The sequence below is a fragment of the Pelodiscus sinensis genome, unplaced genomic scaffold (assembly GCF_049634645.1).
Source record: "Pelodiscus sinensis isolate JC-2024 unplaced genomic scaffold, ASM4963464v1 ctg76, whole genome shotgun sequence".
Taxonomy (NCBI): Eukaryota; Metazoa; Chordata; order Testudines; family Trionychidae; genus Pelodiscus; species Pelodiscus sinensis.
This window is the reverse complement of record NW_027465891.1, coordinates 60,483-84,559: the sequence shown is the minus strand read 5'-3', so window position 1 is coordinate 84,559 and position 24,077 is coordinate 60,483. Positions and strand designations below refer to the sequence as shown.

The 24,077-nt window shown below is 61.9% G+C and overlaps 3 long non-coding RNA genes across 3 annotated transcripts; 1 reads left to right on the top strand and 2 right to left on the bottom strand.

Moving 5' to 3' along the window:
* Positions 1–1,146: 1,146 nt before the first annotated feature.
* Positions 1,147–1,874, bottom strand: LOC142824312 (uncharacterized). Its single transcript, XR_012899233.1, has 2 exons — positions 1,441–1,874; positions 1,147–1,280 (listed from the first exon to the last, which is right to left on the bottom strand). It is a non-coding gene; the product is annotated as an uncharacterized LOC142824312 (long non-coding RNA).
* Positions 1,875–9,835: 7,961 nt separating this feature from the next.
* LOC142824309 (uncharacterized) lies at positions 9,836–11,183 on the top strand. The gene is made up of 3 exons (XR_012899230.1): positions 9,836–10,815; positions 11,008–11,053; positions 11,118–11,183. It is a non-coding gene; the product is annotated as an uncharacterized LOC142824309 (long non-coding RNA).
* On the bottom strand, positions 9,901–14,203 carry LOC142824310 (uncharacterized). Its single transcript, XR_012899231.1, has 2 exons — positions 14,070–14,203; positions 9,901–13,462 (listed from the first exon to the last, which is right to left on the bottom strand). It is a non-coding gene; the product is annotated as an uncharacterized LOC142824310 (long non-coding RNA).
* Between the last annotated feature and the right edge of the window lie 9,874 nt (positions 14,204–24,077).

The window sequence follows — 24,077 nt, the reverse complement described above, 5'->3', positions numbered from 1 at the left end:
GAACCTCGGAAGCGCTGGAGGCTCCTGGCCTTGAACCTCGGAAGCGCTGGAGGCTCCTGGCCTCGGACCTCGGAAGCGCTGGAGGCTCCTGGCCTTGAACCTCGGAAGCGCTGGAGGCTCCTGGCCTTGGACCTCGGAAGCGCTGGAGGCTCCAGCCTTGGTGTGCGTGGCGCTGGTCTGGCTCTGTCCGGTGGATGCTCTAGTCAAACCCAAGTTATCTGGCTCTTTGCTGGGTGACAGTTTCCGGCCTGGGCTACCCGGGAGCTCCCAGTCCCTCCTGGCCTTCACACCCAGAACGGAACGGCGCTGCCCCCCGCGCCAGGCCGCGCCGCGACACCAGGCTACAAATGCTGGGCAGAGAATACGCCCAACGGGGGCTCTGAGAGCCGAGGCTCCCAGCGCCGCGTGGGCCAGCGAAGCACCCGGTAACTCTGACCCCGAGTCCTGCTGCCGAGGTCAAGCCTCTCTGACCCTAGGACACTGGAATGGGAAGGGACCCGGCGCCGTCTAGACCATCCTGCCTGACCGTCTGTCCAGCCTGCTCGTCAGTCTCCAGGGATGGGGATTCCACAACCCCCGGCAACTTATCCCCGTGTCCCCCCCGGCAGGCAGGACGTCTTTCCTCGTGTCCACCCCAACCCTCCCCTGCTGCAGTTTGAGCCCCTCGCTTAACCCCCGTGTGTGCGCCGGGCCCCAGCGGGATCCGTCTCGCAGCGCAGAAGGAGCTCCCCAGCTGGAGACACAAGCGCACACGTGCACGTTGCCTCCCAGATGCAAGGCCCGGCTCCCGCCTTGCCTGGTATCACCGGCTCAGGCCGCCGAGCCCGGGACCGGGGCCTCTGGAGCGCAGGGCGGGGAAATCCCTAGAGGGTGCCAGTCGCGGGGGCCCTTGGCGTAGGTCCTTCTACAGGGGGCCTCGGCCATGTGAAGGGGCTGGCCGGGAGCGAGCCTGGGGGAGCTCGCACTCATAGACCCCAAGAGGCCATGGAGTCCAGCCCCGATTCGTCCCCTTCTGAACAGAACCGTGTCCTTGGCGGCTCACGCGGAGCCTCGCCCAGGACCCCCGGTGCCTCTTCTCCGGTAGGTTTCCCCGAGGGACGGGGCCACGCCGGCAGGCGAGAAACACGCGGCACCCAGAGCAGGCAATGCGGCTGCAGGTTTAATGAGGGCTCGGGCTTTGCTCCTTCGCTTGCAGGGCTCCTGCACCTGGCGGGGCCGGAGAAGGGGAGCGGCGGGTTATTTCTTCCTCCGGTAGTAGTACACAGTGCGCGTGGTGAAGCCTGGGGAGAGAAGACAGCATGAAGGAGGAGGGGGGCATTTGGAAACGGGGGGGGGGGGGCATTGGAACTGAAACCGGGACGGGGCGCAAGCCGGGAATGGCGGCTGGGCACTGGCTGCGCAGCGGCGCCAGCCTCCCCGGCGGGTTCCGTTCCCACTCACCTCTCCTCCGCCTCCTGTGCCTCCTGCGCCGGGCTCGCCGTCTCCTCCCCCGGCAGCTCCGCCGCCGGTTCCTTCGGGTGGGCGGCATGCAGTGACACCGCGCCATGGCTGGTTCCTGGGGTGGTGTTAGCCCTCCGGTGACTGGAGCATCCCTGCCCGCCCCGCCAGGCCGCTTCTATGCCAGGCTGGCCCTGCGCTCAGGGGCGGCGCCTCGGCAGGCCTGCATTTAAAGGGGCAGCTGTGACCCGGAACAATGGCGCCAGCATCCCGGGTCATTTCAGCACGCCCATATAAGGCAGAGACCACCCCTGGGAGCCATGGCCGGGCGAGGCCGGAGGGATGACCCAGGCGAGGCAGGGCCAGGCTTAGCAGCCTGGGTGGGGTGAGGAACAGGCCCTGTGCCCTTCCCAGAGGCTTTCAGACAAATCCCCAGGAGTCTGAAGCAAAATGCAGGACAATGTAGCACTTTAAAGACTAACAAGATGGTTTATTAGATGATGAGCTTTCGTGGGCCAGACCCACTTCCTCAGATCAAATAGTGGAAGAAAGTAGTCACAACCATATATACCAAAGGATACAATTTAAAAAAAATGAACAAATATGAAAAGGACAAATCACATTGCAGAACAGAAGGAGGATGCGGGGGGGTGGGAAGGGGGAGGAAGGAAGGTAAGTGTCTGTGAATTGCTGATATTAAAGGTAGGGAGAGAGGGATGTTTGTGAGTTAATGGTATTACAGGTGATAATTGGGGAAACTGTGTTTATCTGGCCCCATCACGGCCACCTTGGTGCGCCTCACAATCGGTAGTCGCCACCGCAAGGCTTGTTTTTCTAATTTCCAGTCGCCAAACTTCAGTAACAACAAAATCGCCCCTCAGACGCTGTGCTTCTAACATACGTGTAAGAAGACAGTGAACAAATACGCATTATAAAGAGGTCACTCTGCAGTGTAGAAAATTGATAAGGAAAGCTAAAGACATTAGGGATGAATCCATGACTGGCAGGCTAAGGACTGTGAGAAAGAGTTTTTAAGTGTCAGAGGGACCCAAGAAACACTACACGTGGCATATACCCATGTGACGACGCAGTCGGGGTTCCCCCGTTCCTGCATCCCTGTAGCAACAAGAACAGACTGCACCAGTGGTAGAATAGAGAGGGACTTATTGTTCCTTCAGGACACAGACCAGCACAGACGTGATGTCGCTACAGGGCCCAGGGCCAGGATGCCTCAGACCCCAGGGTTAGGGGTCCATCGCCCCTAGGCCCCCGCTTAACCTCCTCTCTCCATGCTTCCCAGACAGCCACTGCCTCCCTTCCAGCCTGGTGCTGGTCTCTGCCTTCCTCCCTCTGTCTCCCTCCCTGGGAGGCTGAACCTAAGTGTCTGGGTTAATGCACATTTGGCTGCATGGAACGGTCACACGGCTAGAATGAAGCAGGAGAGACGAAGGCGTTTGCCTTCCAACGCGTCCCTGTACAGCACACACCAAGTCCGAGTGAAACAGGTTCAGGACCGTCTGCCTGAGAAACCTGCAGAAGAGCTGTCACTGAGGACCGAGTCGGGGCTGGTCCTGCTTTGGGCAGGGGGCTGGACTCGGTGCCTCCTGAGGTCTGTTGGCCAAGGGTCGGGGAATATAATTGGGGTGCGAGGCTCGCCGAATCGGACTGGAAAATTCCTAGCTCACCCCTCGCCCCGGTCACACGGGTGGAGATGCCAGACGATCTCTGCGTCTGAGAGGGAGTTTTCGGGAACCACAGAACGCTCAGGAACGGCCTTTCTGGCACTAGGCAACAAAGTCCTGGCCACAGGTACCCTTCCGGTCTTAGCATCTATTCACTTTGATCTGCTTAGGTTTAAGTACCCGTTCTCCAGATACTTAATGATGCTCTGTCTCCCACTCCCCCTTCCTTTCTCCCCCCCCCCCTCCTTCCCCTCTCCTCTCCATTTCGAGTTTTCATATCCCCTACTCATAACTCTGGCCATCTGAAGAAGTGGGCTGTGCCCACAAAAGCTCATGATCCCATCGACAGGTTTTGTTCGTCTACAAAGCGCTACCAGCCCATTGGTTGGTTTTTTTCGGTACAGACTAAGTCGGCTCCCCCTGAAGCAAATGCAATCACCCAGCAGAGCACCCTCCTCTCGCCTCCCGCCCCCCGCCGGCTCTGAGGGGTACAGGGCTGCTCCCTTGCTACAGAGGGTTTCAGTGAGAGCCGAGAGGCAGCGTAAGGAAGCAAGACTCGGGCAGCGCTTCGAAGGGACGTTTTAGCGAGCAAAGAGCAGGCTGAGAATGACGACCGGGGCCACGTCCCGCGGGTCTCACACTCTGGGCCTTCCAAGTTCATTGGCCTGTTTGGTGGCATGCAGGCGCCACCCTCCAGGCCACGAAGAGGCTTCCGTGCCCGAAGAGATTCGTGGGTGCTTGTGTTCGACTGGCGCGTTCCATGGAGGCCTCCCTGTGACGGTGCACGAGCGGGCACGCGGTGTGTTAGTGCACGTCTTGGGCTGCCCCCCCTTTCCGAGAAGTTGGGGTGCGCTTTGGGGGCACTGCTCTTAACCGCCGACCCTGGCGTCGGAACACCTGCGCCGCGGGAGTCCATCAGACGCCAGCTCCGAGGGTGGTAGCGGCAGGGCACAGTGTCTGCAGGCTGTGGGTGCCTCGGCAGATGGCTTTGTGGGAGCGCCTGTCTCATCCCCGTGAGCTAGACCCAGCACGCTCGAATGCCCACGGCACGCACCTGCGGACGGCGTCACCGTACCCCACGTTTCCACAACGAAGGGGGAATCTCACACCGTCTCTGTCCCTGGCATTCTGGTCATCCCCCCCCCGCCGAAGCCAACGCCCCCGGGGGAAATCCTGCAGGCCTCACGTTCCTGCTAAGACAGAACAGGGCCAAGGGGATCAAGGCCATTGTGGTTTGAGAGCCGGTGGGACTCGTGGGCCACGGCTCTCTCCCAGCCCCAGGGTGCGTTGGTAACTGACGCCAGCCGGGCGGCCGTTCCAGGCCTGAGCACAGTCGCCGTTCTACCCATGCACACCCTGTGCCCGGGCCATAACGCAAAGCAAGTACAAATGGGGGGGTGCAGGTGGTGTGACGGGCCAGGCCGGGTCTGGGCACAGCTGAGGGCGTCCGCTCAGGGCAAATTGCTCAAACTCCGTACAGCCCCAGACTGGAGACCTTCCCAAACAGGCCACACACCAGGCCCACCGAGCGCTTCAGCCGCCAGCCTGGCCAGCCAGAAGCCTCACGAGCAAAACCCCTCAGACACTCCAGCTCTCTCCATGCCCCAAACAGCCCCGGGCCTGCACACAGATGAGCGGTTCTAGAACCCAATCCCACCTACCCCGAACGGGTTCTCCCGTCCCAAGAAACCAGCCACAGATCCCTGGTCAATTTCCCCTCTGGATCTTACCCACAAATCACGCTGGGCCAATCCTTTAGCATCGAACATCTAAAGGTTTATTACTAAAAGAAAGAAAAGGCTGAGAGTAAGATTGTTGCAGGATAATACATGACATGCATTGAATCTCCCCGTTCTCGATGCAGGCTCTAGCAGAGATGTTACAGCTGCTGGCTTAAAAGTCTCTGGTTACATCCTATGTCAGGACGGGTCCACGGTTCTTTCAGCTCGTTGTTCCCTGCAAGGCTGCATCTGGGATCAGGAGCTGAACTGAAGACAAGAAATGGATTCTGCCACATGGCTTTTATATCCATCCCTGGTCTCTCCAAGCGGGAGAGGGTCACATGGTCCGTGGCCGGGTGTGTCTTTGGCATTTAGATCCAGTGTCCCTGGAGCTCGCTCCTCAGCATAGCCACTGGCTGAGCATTCCTGGCCCATTGCTCAGCCACAGACAGACGTGTCCAGCGTCCCCACAGAGTCCATGTTTCTATCTCCACACACAGACATTATACAAGTACCTGAGCAGCACGTACAGAATCAGCAGAGCACAAGCTTTCGTTTGACACCTCACAAGGCCCCTTTGTACCACTTTTGGGACAACCCCCCCCCCCCCATGGGCGCAGCCGTGATCTTAGCTGCTCCCCTTAAAATCCAGTCATGTGCCAGGGGTGTTCGTGGCCTCCCAGGGGCAGGCTTAAAGCACTCAATCGGTGTAAAATGAACAAAACCGAGAGCAAAACAGGCCCCAAAGGGCTCATGAATCTAGCAGACACAGGCAGAGCTAGCACCACCGGCTGCGGGTTACAGTCAGACCGAGTGACGCTGGGAACAGAGGGGAAAGGACGCGGGGGCGCAGCTCTGGCTAGAAAAGCCAGCCGGGAGCTAGTTAAAGAGCCAGCCGGGCCCGGCTGCGACAGGACAGCTCTGTCCGAAATGGGAAGTGGCTCTCACCGCTGGTTAGACAGGAGCACACACATTTAACCGTGCGGCTGAGCGAGACCAGCACAAACTACCAAGCACAGGGGCGTTCTCTCGGCAAAGCCCAGAAAGGCTATGAAAACGCTGGGCCTGTCGGCAGGAAAGGCTCCGTTGGCAGGCTGCCCGTCCAATGCAAGTATCTTATGTTGCTCTAGTGCCGTGGTCACCAGCCAGTAGATCGTGAGCTACCGATCGATCTCAGGGGCTCTACGAGTAGCTCTTGAGCCCTCTCTGAACTGCGCGCCTGTGCAGGACATTTACATTAGATTTGCTCATTTGAGGAGCAGCTACTCACTGAGCAACACCACAGGTGAGTAGCTGCGAGGAATGGTGGGAGCTGGGAGGCTGGGAGGGCTGAAACACCCCAGCCAGCTGACTGTGGCTTTCACAGCTGGAGCTAGGTGCAGCCTCCCTGGGCTGAGCTCAGGGCAGCCGGGCTGGAGGGAAGAGAAGCAGCTGCCCGGCCAGCTGGCCATGGCGCTCAGCCAGGGTGCCACCACGCTCCACGTGGGCTGGCGCAGAGGAGAAGCTGCCTGGCCTGCTGGCTGTGGCATTCAGCCAAGAGGAGGCTGAACTGCGCTCCAGCTGATTGGGCGGCTTCTCCTCTGCGCCTGCCCACGTGGAGCTTGGTGGCACCTGGCTGAGCGCCATGGCCAGCTGGCCGGGCAGCCGCTTCTCTTCCCTCCAGCCTGGCTGCTCTGCGGTCAGTCCGGAGGGAGCGCGGGTCGGAGGCTTCCCTCTGTGGCTGGAGTAGGGAACTCCCTGCCCCCAACCTTGTCCCCTCTCCTCTGCCCCAAACTTGTCCCCCGCCCTCCTGGCCCCCTGTTCCCTCTCCCTTGCCCCCCCGACCCCGCTGCAGAAACCTGCCCCCCCTGCAGAAACTTGTCCCCCGGCACCCTGCCCCCCTGCAGAAGCCAGTTCCTTCTGGCACCCTGTCTCCTACTACAGAAACCTGTCCCCCCCAGCACCCTGTCCCCTGCTGCAGAAACCTGTCCTGGCACCCTGCCCCCACTGGCACCCTGTTCCCTGCTCCAGAACCCACTAGCACCCCTCCCCAGTACTGTGTCCCCCACTCCCAAAGGACTTTTCTATGGGCCAGTGACCCCTGACTTGTGGGGAAAATCCAATAACTCCAATTGTGCCTAAGGGGGGACTGTGCAGAAATCAAAACTCTCTAAAAGAATAGCGATAGAAATGTGATTTGTCCTTTTCATATTTGTTCATTTTTTTAATTGTATCCTTTGGTATCTATGGCTGTGACTATTTTCTTCCACTATTTGCTCTGAGGAAGTGGGTCTGGCCCACGAAAGCTCATCATCTAATAAACCATCTTGTTAGTCTTTACAGTGCTACATTGTCCTGCATTTTGCTCTCTAAAAGAAAACTGCTGGAAGGGTTAAAAGTTTTCCAGACCTCTCTCCCTGTATCAGAGTGAAATCAAATTAACTCTAATCAAAGACCCTTCCAATGCCTGTCTCAAATTCATGGAGACTCCTAGCCTGTCACAAATGATCATGTAAACTCTTCTCTTTGGCACTGTTTGCCTTGTAAGACCACTCACTCCACATTCTCATGTGCCTTTGTTGTATAAAACTTACTTCTAGCACTCCTGGGGTGAACAGAAGTCTCAGAGTGCTTCTGCCGACTTTGATATGTTAAAGAAAAACAATCCACAACTGAGCTGTGTAAAGCATTCTGTATAAAGGATCCAAAAACCTGTAACTCAGGGCTGACTGCGATGGCTCTGCTGTCAGCCTGCATGCAGGCATAATAAAGTTTTCCTTTCTAGGTTTCTCTCCTGCCTCACTGATTTGATTTGACCTCCGGCCTCGGACCCTTCTGGGGGCTCTGTACCCCAGGGGAACGAGATTTCCCCCAACAGACTCGAGGCAGGTTCCCTGCCATTCTCATAAATAAAGACAATGCAGAAACTTTTTGGCTATGTCTAGACTGCAAGCCTCTTTCGAAAAAGCCTCTTTCGAAAAAGAGCGTCTAGACTGCAAGCAGTACTTTCGAAAACGCAAGCCGCTTTTTGGAAAGAAAGCAGCGAGTGAGTCTGGATGCTCTCTTTCTAAAAAGCCCTGTTGGCATTCAAGAATGCCTTTTTTCGAAAGAGCACTTTCGAAAAAAGGCGTTCTTCCTCGTGAAATGAGGTTTACCGCCGTCGAAAGAAAAGCCACGTTCTTTCGATTTAATTTCAAAAGAATGCAGCTGCAGTCTAGACGCAGGTGATGTTTTTTCGAAAAAAGGCTACTTTTTTCAAAAAAAACCCTGAGTCTGGACACAGCCTTTGTGTTTAACACAGTATTCTATTTAAAAATGAACCCTGGCCAACAAACCCCCAATTGGGGCCAAGCCCCCATCTGGCCACAACCACTCCTGCACTCCCCCTTCCCCAGACCCTAGATCTGAGCCTATCAAACACTGGAACCCCCTGCCCTGAGCCCTTCACATACCCCAACCCAGATTCCTGCACCCTCACATCCACCAGCCTGTGACTTGCTTAGTATCCCAACACCGCCCAGCCTGGAGCCCCCTCCCCGAGCCAGTGTCCCCTTCTCCTCCTCCTCCTCCATCCAGATTCCCTCCCAGAGCTTGCACCTCTCACCCCTTCCCACCCCCAAATCCCTCATTCCCACCCCAGAGCCTACACGTCCTGTCTCAACCCAGCGGGGGTCCGGCTAGACTGCAGGAGTTTTTCAGGATTCTGGAGATATCCCAGAAAAACTCTTCTGCATCCAGGGTTGCGTTTGTTCTTCCGCTTGTTTAGTGGAAGAACAATCTGGCTCTTTTGGTCACCCCTATATTCCTCTTTCCACAAGGAATACGGTGGCTTCCAAAAGAAGGGTTTTTCTGACATTTGGTCCAGGGTAGACAGGCCAAATGTTGGAAAAACCTCTTCCTACAGAAGAATTAAAAAAAAAAAAAGCAGCAGTATAAGGATTGGGGACAGCAAGTAAAGGAGAGGAGGAGAATAGAGAGGGCGGGGCTTCACAGAAGGGGCGGGGCTTCGAGGAAGGGGCGGGGCGGTAGATCTTGGCTTGGTCTGTCATTTAAAAAGTGATCTTGGGTGTAAAAAGGTTGGAGACCACTGCTCTAGTTAAATTACAAATTATTGTTATAAATCTCTCTCCCTCTCTCTCTCTCTCTCCATATACCCCATCTATCTATCTACTCTTGGGCTGTGTCTAGATTGGCAAGTTTTTCCGCAAAATCAAATGATTTTGCGGAAAAACTTGCCAGCTGTCTACACTGGCCGCTTGAATTTCCGGAAAAGCACTGACGATCTCATGTAAAATCATCAGTGCTTTTCCGGAAATACTATGCTGCTCCCATTCGGGCAAAAGTCTTTTTCCGAAAGACTTTTGCGCGAAAGGGCCAGTGTAGACAGCACAGGACTGTTTTCCGCAAAAAAGCCCTGATTGCAAAAATGGCGATCGGGGCTTTTTTGCGGAAAAGCACGTCTAGATGGGCCACGGACGCTTTTCCGCAAAACGTGCGGCGTTTCTAGAGGGCCGCCCCCGCACAGCTGGTCCCGGGCTCCGTGCTGCACTGTCCCTTTGACGCGTTAATGCCTGTGATTAACGTGTGACAAAGCTGAATGTGTTCACCCTGGACTGCGCTAATCGCGGCCTGCCCGCAGGTCAGCTGACGCCCTCGTTGGCACGGTGCACACACTGGGAATTCGGAGGGTCAGAAAGCTCCGCTCGTTGGGGCGAGGACCCGGCTCTGTGTCCTGCCTCCTCCGCAAAACCCGGGCATTGCACTGGTGTTCTTCTGAGTCATAACGTCCCACGCCTGCTCGTGTCACTCCAGCTGAGCGCCCTGCGGTGGCCACGGGGGGCCGGACAGCTGGCTTGGTGGGCACTGGTACTGCGTGGCCATAGATGGGCAAACCTTGCGGGATTTCTCCTTATATGGGCAGGCTGGCCCACCGCTGGCCACACCCGCTCGCCCTCACAGGCCAGTGACCCGGGCCTGTGTGACACGCCCGCAGCCTCTGCCTATAAAGGGGGGCGGCTGCTTCCCCCAAGCTCAGGGAGCCCCACTCCAGGCCGGCCTGCTGCAGAGCGCGAGAGAGCCCAGGGCCTGCGGGGCATGGCGAGGTACAGGCACAGCCGGAGCCGGAGCCGCAGCCGGCGCAGGCGGCGGCGCCGGAGAGGCCGCGGGGGCCGCCACCGCAGGAGGAGGCGCAGGCGGCACGGCAGGCGGCGACGAGGCCGCAGGCACCACTCTCGGAGGAGGAGACGGAGGAGCAGTTTCTGAGCCCCGGACTCCCGCCCCCCTCGCCCTCCGCTCTGCCTCTTGTGCGAGGCCCACAGGATACACCCCTGCCGGGCGACCCGCCGCAGCCGCTTCCCACTGGGCGCCAGGAGCCTGCTCCCCTGGGGACAAAGCTGCCCGTCAATAAACTCGGAAACGTCCTGCCTGAGTGGGGCTCCTTGTGCGGCAGGGTGGGCAGTGGAGCGCTAAGGCCTCGCCTGTCCTTTGGAGCCCCCACTTCACGCTCCGCTTGCCCCCGCGCAGTCCTGCGGCGCACGCTCCCGGGCCTTGAGGGTCCTTATCGCTGGGCACGCAGCATGGGGGGGCAGCCCTTGGCGGAGGAGGAGCAGGTGAAGAGCTGCTGGGCACAGTACGCTGGGCACACCCCCCTGGGGCTGGATCGAATGCAGCCGAGGGAGCTGGCTGATGTGTTACTGAGCCATTGGCCACTGGAACTGGGCCTATTTAGTTGCCGTGGGGGAGGTCTAGGTTGGATATTGGGAAAAATTCTTTCCCTAGGCAGGTGGGGAAGCCCTGGGATGGTTCCCTAGGGAGGGGGTGGAATCTCCATCCCTAGGGGTGTTTGAGTCCCGGCTGGACCAAGCCCTGGCTGGGTTGATGGAGCTGGGGTTGGTCCTGCCTCGGGCCGGGGGCTGTGTTCAGTGACTCCTGAGGTCACGTCCTTTGTGACTCAGGAAGTTTCAGTTGATTTAATTACAAACCAGTAATTGGGGCAGGTGTAATAATACACATCCCCTGCCTGCTCATGTTGATGGGACGGAGGTAACGTAATTGGGGCAGGTGTAATAATACACATCCCCTGCCTGCTCATGTTGATGGGACGGAGGTAACGTAATTGGGGCAGGTGTAATAATACACACCCCCTGCCTGCTCATGCTGATGGGACGGAGGTAACGTAATTGGGGCAGGTGTAATAATACACACCCCCTGCCTGCTCATGTTGATGGGACGGAGGTAACGTAATTGGGGCAGGTGTAATAATACACACCCCCTGCCTGCTCATGCTGATGGGACGGAGGCAACGTTGCCACATCAGGTCGTGGTTGGCGGGTGAATTCCCACCGGAGAACGGCGTGGAACTGGGGCCAATCCATGGCTCCCTCGGCCCGTTGCGTGGGGGGAGTATCTGCCGTAAAGAGGGTCCGTCTGCCCCCTCCGCTCCTGGGCCGCCGCCTTCTCTGGGAGTCTCTCGGTGTGTTTCACTACTGGCCCGCCACGCCTCTCGGGCCCGCAGTGGTTTGTCTCCCATTATGACAGTCACAAAACCGACGCCGAGACAGCCCCCCCGGAGGGAGCGCTCTGCCCGGGAAGCGGCGATGGTGAACCAGTCCCCGGGGGTCACGGCGGCGACTGAGCAGAACGTGGGCGCCCCCGCGCGGCGTGCTGGGAAGAAGGGCCCAGCTGCTGCCTGGATGGCCATGCTAGAGAAGTCGGGGGAACCCTTCTCCCGCCCACAGCCCCTGCTGGTCCGAGAGAGCAAGGAACCCTCCCTGGCACCGTCTTTCCACCGCGTGACCTGTGACATCAAGCGCCCCAAGCGCACCAGCTTGCTGGGACACAAAGGCCAGGCGGCCACCTCACAGCGGCGGGCGAGGGGCTTGGGGAGGCCGGGGGCTGCACCGCTGCGGGTGAGCGGGCTGGTTTCATGGCTCGATCGGTGGGCGCGGGAGCAGCCCCCTTTAACGCCACGGTGCCCAGCGCACGGGCTATGAGTTCAGCGGGTGCTCCAGGGCTCAGCGGGCGGGGGCGCAGTTCAGCGGGTGCTCCAGGGCTCAGCGGGCGGGGGCGCAGTTCAGCGGGTGCTCCAGGGCTCAGCGGGCGGGGGCGCAGCCGGTAAGTAACAGAGCGACAAGGCCCAGGCAGGGCCTTTGGCCACGGCACTCCCCAGAGCCCACGCTAGGCTGTGCCGCACTTTGTGGGTGTCAGGGGTGAGGGGCCTGCACCCCCACCCGCAGCCAGGGGGACTCTCCGGCGGCAGGTAGAAGAGAAGGGCTGTTGGTTCCCAGGGACCCAGCGTAGCCCAGACTTGTTCCAGGAGCCAGGGGCATTGAGTACAACCCAGCTGGGGAATGGGGGGGCCCTGAACTGACTCCCACACCCAACCACTGCCCCTCCTCCTCCTTTGTTCAGATTCCCAGGCAAAGTGGCACCTGCCTGAATCCTCCACCTAGCTCAGGTGTGCGGCCGGCCTGGGCCATTCCCTACCTGTCCACCCCTCCCCCCCAGAGTCGTCCCCCAGAGACCCCCTCCCCCGCTGGGCACCACACACACACAGAGCCGCACAGGACAGCAGGATTCACATACAGCACCGCAAAGCAGCCGGCGAACACGCAATCCCCACCCACCACATCACATCACAGCAGGAAAGATTCATTTGTTCACCGAGCCCTGGGGAAGAACCGCAAGGGCGGGTCCCTGCAGGACTCTCAGGACACAAGTAGAGAGCAGAGACCCCGATGGATGCCAGGCCCCCGAGCCCACGCACACGCCCGGCGGACCGAGGCCAAGCCAGCTCTGACGAGCGGGCGGGTCCGGTCGACCTAGGGAAGAGGGTTGCTAGTGCGATTCCCACTACCAGACCTCCCCCAGCAATAGCGTCACCTTTAACAACCCCCGAGCAACCAGCAGACCTGCCCTGAGAACTGTCCTTGTTCCTCCGGTCTCGGTGCAGGCCTCACCCCGAGCCGGTTCTCCAAGGGAGCGTGCAGGCCCGAGGAGAGACCCAGCAGACCGTGAGGTGCCCAGCGGCCGGCCTGTAACATGCATCCCACCGCCAGAGACCTCCTCCGAGGGCTCAGATGGGGACTCTGCTTCCTTGCCTTCCTGGTCTATGTCGCGGCGCTGGTAGAGCTCTTTTATTACTTCCTCGTTTTCCTGGTGGTCCCTGGAGTTGCCTTTTATGAGCACGTGTTACCAGCCGCGCTGCTCTTCCTCCAGACCCTGAGGCCAGTTGCAGACGTCTTCCTCCACGACGTGGCCCGGGCTCTGGCCGTCTTCCTCGTCTCCCTGTCTCTCCCGCTCTCCCTCCTCCTCTGCCTGAAGCTCGCCCTGTGGCATCTGTACCGCAAGGCAGCGCGGCTTGTGTGCTGAGCTGCTGCTGCTCAAAAGAGCCGTCTGTGTGTGTCTCGCTGTCTGATCTCTCAGTGCGCATGTCGTGGGCCGAGGGGACCCCGGGCTCAAATAACCCCATGTCATCCAGGGCGCAGCTCCTTGCCCATCCAGGCTCTGGGGTGGGGAAACGGCAAGTATGGTGCCCATCTCTAACAGGGGAACAAGGACAACGCTGGAATTAGACTAGTCGGTTTCACTTCTGTGCCAGAGCAGATAACGGAGCAGGTAATTAAGGAATCCATCTGCAAACACCTGGAAGATAATGAGGGGACAGGTAACAGCCAGCCTGGACTTGTAAAGAACAAATCAAGTCCAACCAACCGGAGAGCTTTCTTTGGTAGGATCACAAGCCTTGTGGAGGAGGGGGAAGCGGTAGATGTGCTATACCTAGACTATAGTAAGGCTTTTGATACAATATCACATGTCCTCATTAACAAACTAGGAAGACACAACCTAGATCGGGGCGGGCCATAAAACGGTGGCAGTTGACCAGGATTAGCCCCGGGCTGCTCCCGCTATATTTACCTGCACCTCCGCAGGTGTGGGCGATCGCAGCGCCCATTGGCTGGGGCTGGCGATCTGCGGCCGAGGGGAGCCGAGATCCTCCTTGCCTGCAGAGGCGTGGAATGGGGGCCCGCCAGGGGCTCACCTTGGCAGACTGGAGCCAGCCATGGGCTGGTATTTGCCTGCCCCTGACCTAGATGGCGCTACCATTAAGTCTGCAGATGGTCCCAAGCTGGGAGGGGTTGCAAGTGCTTTGGAGGATGGGATGGAAATTCAGACTGATCTGGACAAAGTGGAGAAATGGTCTCCACAGCTGTCACGTGGCTGGCGATGGGTTTGCCTTCGGGCGTCTTACCTGTGCCTCCCTTTATGATATTTGGCTGCCTGGTTCCTGTAGAGATTTCACCTGTGTGCGTGGAAAAGGGGATTTTTCAGAGGCACAAATGGGGCCAGGGGCTCAGCTGATTTCCCATAGGAGTCGGGTGCAGCGCCTAGCCACTTTGGAGCCTTTGAAAATCCCCTCTTGTGTATTTGTGCAGCACGTAGCTGTCCTGGAGCGGGTGCAAGAAATCCAGCTGCTGCTCAGCTGCCTTCCAGACTCTGAGCCCCCCGCCCCCTTTGTGACATCACAATGGGGCAGCAGTGCCAGCCGGGCGGTGGCTCAGAGCCCGGGCGGCGGCGGAGCCATGGGGGAGGCGGTGCGTGCAGCCGGCTGAGAGCTGGGTCCCATGCAGGGGGTGCGGTTCAACAGGCCACTCGAGCCTGGGCTGGACAGGAGGCAAGTTCGGCTGCGGCTGGGCGGCTTCTGAGCCTGGCTCTCCCGGCGAGCGCGTGGGGCTCACTGGCGCCTGAGCAGGGAGACGCCATCTGGCCTCGAGCGCCCTGCCAGCAGGAGGAAGGGAGTAAAAAGGCTGGTGTCTCTTGAGACGGCCCCCCAGAGGCAGCAGGGGGTCTGCAGGCCCTGTGGCGACATCTCCCTGGCAGCAGCATGGCCTAGTGGTTAGGCTCCCAATTTAGCAGGGGGGTAAAGGGGTGCAGCCCCTGCTGGCCTGAGAACTCCGGCCTTTTATTTGGGTTCCTCGTAGGTTCCCCTCGTTTGCTCCAGGGGTTGGGGTTGGAGGCGTCCATGCCCCGGCGGCTGGCCCGTTAGGATGGGTTCCGGCTCAGGTCCTGCAGCCGGCAAAGCCAGCTCCTGCCTCCATGCTGGTCAGCCCCTAACTGAGCCAGGCCCCTTCCTTTTAACCTCCCTCCAGGCCTGCCATTGGCTGCAGGCAAAGGGGGCGGGGCTAGCCGGCCAAAAGGCCTGGTCTAGCCCCTGCGCTGCCTGGCCCACCTCTCCCAGGCCCCTTTGGCCGAATGGTCCAGCAGGCCGGGCCTGGGCGGGTGCTTTGGGGTCCCAGGGGCAGCGAGGGGCCTGGAGAATGGGGCGCAGCCCTGTGTGTTTCCAGCCCGTCCAAGTCCTGCTTCCCGCAGAGAGAGCGCGAGGGCAGGGGACAGTCTGGGCTCAGTCCCAGCCCCCAGCCTCTGTCCCTGCGTCTCGGGTTCTCTGCGCCCCCCTGGTCTCCTGGACTCCCCTCAGAAACAGCCCCCGAAACCCGTCTGCCCCCGGCCCTTTGCGCTCGGCCGGGAAGTTCCAGGCTCCGGCATTTGCTCCCACAGACAGACCCAGCGTCCCCCCAAAATAGGCCTTCTTCCTGAAGGGCCAGCTGGCCACCGCAGAGACCAGGTCCGTGCCTGCCCCGCGCTGAGCACGGCCCCCGGGCCTGGCTGTTAAATCGGCGCCAGGTGAGGGCGGAGGAACGGGGCCCTTCCGCCGCTCGGGTCTCAGCCTGGCCCTTCCTCCTGCTTCCCCCAGGGAGCGCGCAGCATCGGCGAAGCGGCCCCGTGCGCCAGGGGCCCCTGCAGAATGAACGCGGTCCTGCGGAGCGCCCTGCGGGCCCTGCGGCGGGTGCTCTCCTGCGTGGTCACGGTGATATTCTGCGACCTCCTGCTCCGCGTCGCCTTCATGCTCCTCTTCTTCATGTTCCTCCCTGTCTTCATCGTGTACGACCACGTGCTGCCGGCCTCCCTGGGCTTCCTGAAGTCGCTCGGGCCCGTGGCCGACCACTTCTTCAACCGGCTGCTCCCGGCCATGGCGACCTTCCTCGTCTCCCTCTTCCCCACCCTCGTCATCTACCTGGCGGCCCGGCACATCCTGCTGCCTGGCTCCACCCAGCTCCTGCTGCTCATCTGGTGAGCCGGGGGCCGCGCCCCAGCCGATGGAAAGGGAGGGGCCGTGGCTCACGAGGACCCCCCGCCCGGCCTGAGACACACGGGGGGACCGTGGTCCCCAGACAGTCACCGCTGCCGTGCCGAGGGGGGGCCTGGCGCTGACAGAGGCAGCTCCCCGGGGCTGGCTGTACCCCCCCAAAGAGAATAAACCTTCAGCTTCCTCCCCTGCTTCGGGCCTGGACTGGTCTGCACGGGAGGGCCCAGCTGGGCGCCCTGGCTCTGAAAAGGGAGCGCGGGGCGCTAGCGAGCACCCAGGGCGCGGCCCCGGCAGGACACGGCCCCTCTCTCCGGCGCCCGGCCCTCGCCAGGCTGCAGAGGAGCGAGGGCCCAGAGCCAGAGCAGCCCATTAGCCCCTTCCTGACTGGGCGGGGGTGGATCCCCCCACGGGCGGGGCCCATTCAGCGAGCACTGACCCTGCCCCAGCCAAGGCTCAGCGGTGGTGTCTGGGCAGTGACCTGGCTCTCGTGTCTGCGCGTGCAGAGCCCTGGCACGCAGCCGGATCCCCAGGCAGGGCACGCTCCGGGGCACCGAGGGATCCCTCTCCCTGGGGCTCCGCTGGCCCTCGGGTCCCTCAGGCGCGGGCCCCACAAACTGGCCCTGCTGACGCCCCTCGGCCCCAGCCCCTCAGGCCCCGAGGTGCTCAGCAGCCGTCCTTGGAGCTGGGCAGGGGCCGGTTCACAGCCTGGGGTGTTCATGCCACAGCCCCGCGGGTTCGCTCTGGGGTGCCCCCAGGATGGGGAGGACGAGGTTAAAGAGCTGCCCTGGGCCGGGGTGGACGGGATGTCTGGGAAGGAGGGGCAGGTGCTCCGCCAGCCTGGGCCAGGCTCCAGGGATGGGGCCCAGAGGCCCGGGCAGCTCCCTGAGTCCGGCTGTGTCAGGACTTCCCCTGGGGCGGCGAGGGAGGCGTCGGAAGCCTCCGGGGATGCCCCAGTCCCGTGCTTTGGGCTGCAGGATTTCGCTGCCGGGCCCCAGCCCAGGCCCCCCAGGGAGCGCTGGGGAGGGAGGTGCGGCCCGTGCGGGGGAGCCAGGTGCGGAAAGGCCCGGAGGCGAGGCAGCCGCCGCACACCTGACAGAGCCGGCAAGGGCGCCCGGAGCCAGGTCAGTGGGGGTGTAACCCACACCCCTCGCGCGGGTCGCTGTCCCAGGGAGCGCCAGGGAGCCAGCCGGCTTTATCGCTCAAGCTGCGGCAGCGCCTGCACTCAGCTCCAGAGGGCCCGGGTTCAACTCTGCTGGGCGGCGGTTACACGGGGCGCCAGGGTGCTGGGTTTGGGGCGTGCCAGGGCTCCGGGTATTACTCAGCACGAGGGCTCGGGGCGGTGCCGGAGACACTCGGGGCGGTGCCGGAGACACTCGGGGCGGTGCCAGAGACGCTCGGGGCTTTCAGCTCCAGGCCCTGCCAGTCTAACGCCTCCTGCCATGGCTCGGGAGGCCAGGGACCCTGGGTTGAGAGTTGCCGCCCCGGGCAGTGCTGAGAACAGCGACAGCCGCTGCTGAAACCGGTCCTGCGCCCGCGGGGCTCTCCAGCCGCTGCCCAGCCCAGCCCAGCTGCGTGCTGCTCCCCGGGGCAGCCCGGGGAGAGGGCGCCGGCCCCGCCGTGGGGGAGGCGAGGGGCAGCCAGGACAGGACTGGGCGGAGGGAGGGCAGGCGAGTGGCCCGCGTCCCACCCCCGTGCGTGGAAGACAGGTGCTGCCTCCCTAGCTCCTGGGGCAGGCCCGGGGGAGGGGGGCGGGAAGGGAGCCAGACGGCGCCTCCCCCACCTGCTCTGTGATGTCAGAACAGCACTTCTGCCCTCGGTGTCACAATGCGGGGCGGGGGCCTGGCCCGCGCGGGGGGCTGGGGACGTCCAGCAGGATGCGGGGCTGAAGGGCGCAGGGACCAGCACCCACGTGCAGAGCGGCGCGGGCCACGCAGAGGTAGGGTCTGGCTGGCTGGGGCAGGTGGGGGGCCCGAGGGGCAAACCTGCGGGGCACCGACTACTTCCCACAGCCCAGGGCTGCCAGCAGCCTGCTCAGGGCCCCCCCCCCCCCCCCCCCCCGCACCTCTCACCGCTGGGCCGGGTTCCTGGTCACGGAACCGCGGCTCTTCCCGGAGCCCACTCCGGCGTAACGGAACCGCGGCTCTTCCCGGAGCCCTCTCCGGCGTAACGGAACCGCGGCTCTTCCCGGAGCCCACTCCGGCGTAACGGAACCGCGGCTCTTCCCGGAGCCCTCTCCGGCGTAACGGAACCGCGGCTCTTCCCGGAGCCCACTCCGGCGTAACGGAACCGCGGCTCTTCCCGGAGCCCTCTCCGGCATGTCGCCTCCCCCCAGCCGTGGGCACCAGGCCCCCAGCTGCCTTCGCACCCGCGCCAGAGGCGGGGAATGGCCTCACCCTAGCAATGGGCAGCCTCAGGGGGAGTGGGTGGCCCGTTAGAATGGCAGCAGCGTGGCAGGGCGTGGCAGCTCCTGCACTGGAGCAGGGGCCCCCGAGTGGCGGGTGCAGCTCCCTAGGTTGGCGCAGAGGAACATTCGGGGGGGGATAGTCACATCTCCGCTCTCCCCCCTGCTCTGCCCCCATGCCCAGGTCTGTCCCCGCGGCAATGCCAGCCACAGCGCCTCTTCTGAGCCGACTGCACCGTGGCGGGGCCAGGGGCCCCGAGGGAGGGAACAGAACATGGAATCGTGACATGACCCCACTCCTGTCACCCCTGCCCATCCCTGCCACAGAGGCTGGGACACCCTCCCTGCCCAGCCTGGCTAACGGCCATCGATGGACCTGCCCTCCATCGTCCTGGCCTTCACAACATCCTCTGGCAAGGAGTTCCACAGGTCTGTGCGCTTGTTTGAACCTTGTGGCAATGAGGCAACCCCACTGGCACGCCGGGTCAAACTGAGGGCGCCCTGCGGATTTACACCGCGGCAACGTGACGCTTCCTCTCTTTCCACCTTCTCCCGAAGGATCCCCGCCAGCCTGCTTCTCTGGCTGCCCCGGCGGGCCAAGGGGCTGGTTTCAGAGCTCTCTCCACACTGACGGAGGGGCTGGCTGGGGCAGACTGAGGGCATGTCCACCCAGCAGGGCTAAATCTGCAATAAGCTACGCAACTGCCTCCCCTCCACGTAGCTGCACTCGGCGGTTGGCCTTGTCTGCCTTCCCTCTCCCTCTGACTTCCTATCCTCCGCGTGAAGGGGGGGCGACAGGAGTCTGCAGGAGACGTCCTCTGTGTGACAGGCCGGGCCAGGGCTGGGCACCGCTGAGGGCGTCTGCTCAGGGCGAATTGCTCAAACTCAGGGCTCCCTACAGCCCCGGACTGGAGACCTTCCCAAACAGGCCACAAACCCGTCCCAGAGCACGTCAGCTGCCAGCCTGGCCAGCCAGAAGCCTCACGAGCAAAACCCCTCGGGCACCCCAGCTCTCTCCGTGCCCCAAACAGCCCCGGGCCTAACACATGGGTGAGGGGTCTAGCACCCAATCCCACCTACCCCGAACAAGTTCTGTCCGGTCCCAAGAAACCAGCCACAGATCCCTGGTCAATTTACCCTCCGGACCTTACCCACAAACCCTGCTGACCCAATCACTTAGCATCGAACATCTAAAGGTTTATTGCTACAAGAAAGAAAAGCAGGAGAGTGAGGTTATTAAAGTACAGTACGTTACATGCACCGAATCTCCCAGTCCTCGGTGCAGGCTCTAGCAGAGATGTTACAGCTGCTGGGTTAAAAGTCTGTGGTTACATCCTACGTCAGGATGGGGCCACAGGTCTTTCCGGCTCATGATTCCCTGCAAAGCTGCCTCTGGGGTCAGGAGCAAAACTGGAGACCAAGATGGAGCCGGCTGCATGGCACTTTTATATCCCTCCCTGGCTTCTTCCAAGCTGGAGACAGTCACATGGCCAGTGGCCAGGCACCTAGATCCCTTCCCAGGCGGGTCTCTGGTACTTAAGAGACCTATTGTCCCTAATTAGCGTGTCCATAGGCCGAGCTTTTCTCGCCCATTGCTCAACCACATACAGAGAAACTCCCCGTCTCATGCAGAGCACACACCCCTAAGTCCACGCACATCACACAGAGCTATGAAGGGCACACACAGAACCAGTAGAGCACACACCCCTAAGTCCACACACATCACACAGCTATGAAGGGCGCACACAGAACCAGTAGAGCACACACCCCTAAGTCCACACGCACATCACACAGCTATGAAGGGCGCACACAGAACCAGTAGAGCACACACCCCTAAGTCCACACACACATCACACAGCTATGAAGGGCGCACACAGAACCAGTAGAGCACACACCCCTAAGTCCACACACACATCACACAGCTATGAAGGGCACACACAGAACCAGTAGAGCACACACCCCTAAGTCCACACACACATCACACAGCTATGAAGGGCACACACAGAACCAGTAGAGCACACACCCCTAAGTCCACACACACATCACACAGCTATGAAGGGCGCACACAGAACCAGTAGAGCACACACCCCTAAGTCCACACGCACATCACACAGAGCTATGAAGGGCGCACACAGAACCAGTAGAGCACACACCCCTAAGTCCACACGCACATCACACAGAGCTATGAAGGGCGCACACAGAACCAGTAGAGCACACACCCCTAAGTCCACACACACATCACACAGCTATGAAGGGCGCACACAGAACCAGTAGAGCACACACCCCTAAGTCCACACACACATCACACAGAGCTATGAAGGGCGCACACAGAACCAGTAGAGCACACACCCCTAAGTCCACACACACATCACACAGCTATGAAGGGCGCACACAGAACCAGTAGAGCACACACCCCTAAGTCCACACACACATCACACAGAGCTATGAAGGGCACACACAGAACCAGTAGAGCACACACCCCTAAGTCCACACGCACATCACACAGCTATGAAGGGCACACACAGAACCAGTAGAGCACACACCCCTAAGTCCACACACACATCACACAGCTATGAAGGGCACACACAGAACCAGTAGAGCACACACCCCTAAGTCCACACACACATCACACAGCTATGAAGGGCGCACACAGAACCAGTAGAGCACACACCCCTAAGTCCACACACATCACACAGAGCTATGAAGGGCACACACAGAACCAGTAGAGCACACACCCCTAAGTCCACACGCACATCACACAGAGCTATGAAGGGCACACACAGAACCAGTAGAGCACACACCCCTAAGTCCACACACACATCACACAGCTATGAAGGGCGCACACAGAACCAGTAGAGCACAAGCTTTTGTTTGACCCCTCCCATGGTCCCCTTCGTACCGACTTTTGGGGCAACCCCCCCCCATGGGCACAGCGGTGATCTGGCTGCTCCCCTCCAAATCCAGTCACGTGACACTCTGGCCGGACGTTCTTCTGAGACGATGTTGAAACAGACGCAGGCTGTGCGTGTTTCTGTCTGAAACTCCTCCTGGGCCCCCGGGCGCCCTAGCTGAGCCGCTGGCCTGTGGACGGCCCCAGGTACAGCTAGCCCTGCGCTGGACTGTCCATCGCCGATCTCCGGCTGCCACGGGGTGCGGGGGAGCCACGGGGCCTCACCCCCACCCGCAGCCGGACGGGACTCTCCAGCGGCAGGTAGAACTGGTGTATTGGTCCCCAGGGACCCAGCGTAGCTCAAGGGCTTCTTGTTACAGGCTCCAGGCGCCGTCATAGAACCCCAGAACCCCAGAACCCCAGGGCCGGCAGAGCCCTCAGGAGTCTCCGAGTCCAGCCCCTGCCCAAGGCAGGACCAGCCCCGACTAATCCCATCAGTACAAGCTTGAGGAAAGGGAGGCCCAGCCCCCACCCGGCCAGCTGGGCTCCCTTCTCCCCACCCCCAGCCACTGCTCCCAGCCCCCAGGCCGCCCCGCCTCCTGCTTTGTCCCGCTTCCTTTCCCAAGGTGTTCTCTGCCTCAGGCCAGGAGAGACTGAACATACTTCCCCAGTGAGTCGTGCCTGGCCTCCCCCTCCGTATGCAGAGAGTGCTGCAGCGCCCGGGGAAACTGAGGCACGCCCGGGGAAACTGAGGCACGCCCCCAGAGTTACTCCAGAGCAGCGCAGGACAGTAGACTCACTCACACGCAACACGGCGAATGCAGAGCCAGAGTGAAGGCAGTAGAGAAGAGTGGGGACAGTCCCCTGCTCCTGCCGGCCCCGGACTATGGGGTGGGCGTGGCCCCCGGCCCAGGGGGCAGAGGAGGGCGAAACGCTCCGCCGTGGGGCTGGCCGGCCGTGCAGCGGGGGCCGGGATGGTCCCACGGGCGGGGCATTAACGGCCCTTCGTTCTGCTTCCTGCAGGGGGTGCAGCATCTGCAGCCCGGAGCGGGTCTCAGCTGAGCCGCGAGGGGCAGGGCCCGCTCCATGGAAGCCATTTCTAGCCCTGAAGGCGTCTTGGATGTCCTCATTTGCGTGGCCTTGCTGCTCCTGCTCTCCCGGGCCACCAGCGTCCTCTTCTACTTCCTGCTGCCGGGCCTGCTCGTCCTCTCCTTCTACCTGGTCCCCTTCGTCGCCCTCCTCTCCTACCTCCTCCTCCCCGCCGCCCTCCTCTACTGCTACTTCCTCATGTGCCTGACCCTGTCCATCGCCTTCCTGGACCTCGTGTGACCCCCCACCCCAGGTAACGCCCCGCGGGCAGCTCCGCCCCGCTCCCGCCACGCGCCCCAGGAAACCCCCGACACCGAGAGAAAGAGGCCGGGGCCCCTTTGCTGAGGGTTTGCACCCCCCCCCCGGCGCTGCGCACGGGGGCCGGCCTGGGCGGGGCGCCGGGGAGAGGGCCTGGCCCCGAGTTCGAGGACGGGTCAAGGCTGGTCTCGCTGGCTCTGAATGCGGATGGCTCCAGCCGCGCCCTGTGCACGGGAGGGGCTCCCTGACGGGCCGCCGGCTGGACACCCCCCCTCCGGGCCGGCTTGGGGCAGATTCCTCAGGCGCCCTCCCTGCTTCTGCAGCAGCCGGGGCCTCTGGTGCGGTGCCCCCCACGGTGCCGGCTCAGCCCCCTGCCCGCTGTGCCTGCTCAGGTCCCCCCCGTGCCAGCTCAGCACCCTCTGGTGCCGCCCGCCCCCCCCCATGTCAGCCCAGGTCCCCCCCGTTGTGCCAGCTCAGGTCATGTCCCCCCCACCGTGCCAGCTCATGGGCCCATCTCCCCACATCCTTCGTCCCTGGCGTTTTCCAGGGGGTGAGACCCACCCACCTTGCGCCTGCTGATTGTGCGGGTCCTGCAGACAGGCAGCGTCACCTAGTGGGGGGAACAGGAATGGGCGCTAACCCTGGTGCCGCTGCTGCTGGGGCAAGGTCCCAGCTCGGTGCCTCAGTTCACCCCTCTGCGAAATGGGGCCATGCCCCAAGGCGGCTTTGTCTGGCTCCGGAGAGCCCCAGGTGACTCCCGAGGGAGGCTGACAGCCCCGTGCTGCATCCTAAGGCCAGGAGGCATCCTCCATGCAGGGGCCCAGCCCTGGCCTGGCAGCAAGCCTCACAGGGCCGTGGCCTCCCCCGGCCAGGGCCAGCACCGCTGCCCTTGCGCAGGGCAGGTCTGAGCCCCGCCTCCCTCCGTTCCCTCGCAGGGCGAGCCCCACGCCGGAGCCGCTGTGGAGCCCAGCCAGGTGTGGCCGCGTGCCGGGGGAGAGGCCATGGGGGAAGCCCAGCTCTGCGCCCTGCCCTGCCCCGTCTGGCTGCTGGACCTCGTCGCCTGCCTGATTCTCCTCTTCTTCCTGCTGGAGGTGGGGGTGCTCTTCGTGCACGCCACCGCCACCGCCGGCAAGATCTTCTTCGCCCACCTCGTGCCCGTCACCTTCCGCTTCCTCCTCTACCTGGTGCCCGCCCTGTTCCTGCTCTTCTGCCTGCAGGGCCTGGGCGCCTGCTTCCTGCGCCTCCTGGACGCGCTCTAGAGCCGGTGCCACCAGCTCCAGCTCAGTACATCAGCCAGCCTGCCCCGAGCTGTGTGTCTCCTTGGGGGGCGTATCGCCTGGCCGGGGGGCCCATGGTAGGGCGCTGGGGTGTCCGGGGGCACGAGGCCCGAGGGGCCGTTCTCTCAGCTGGGCCTGGCCAATGGGTTTGGCCCCCTCTGGGCCCCCCACGCCCCAAGCTGGGCTGCGCTGGCTGCTCC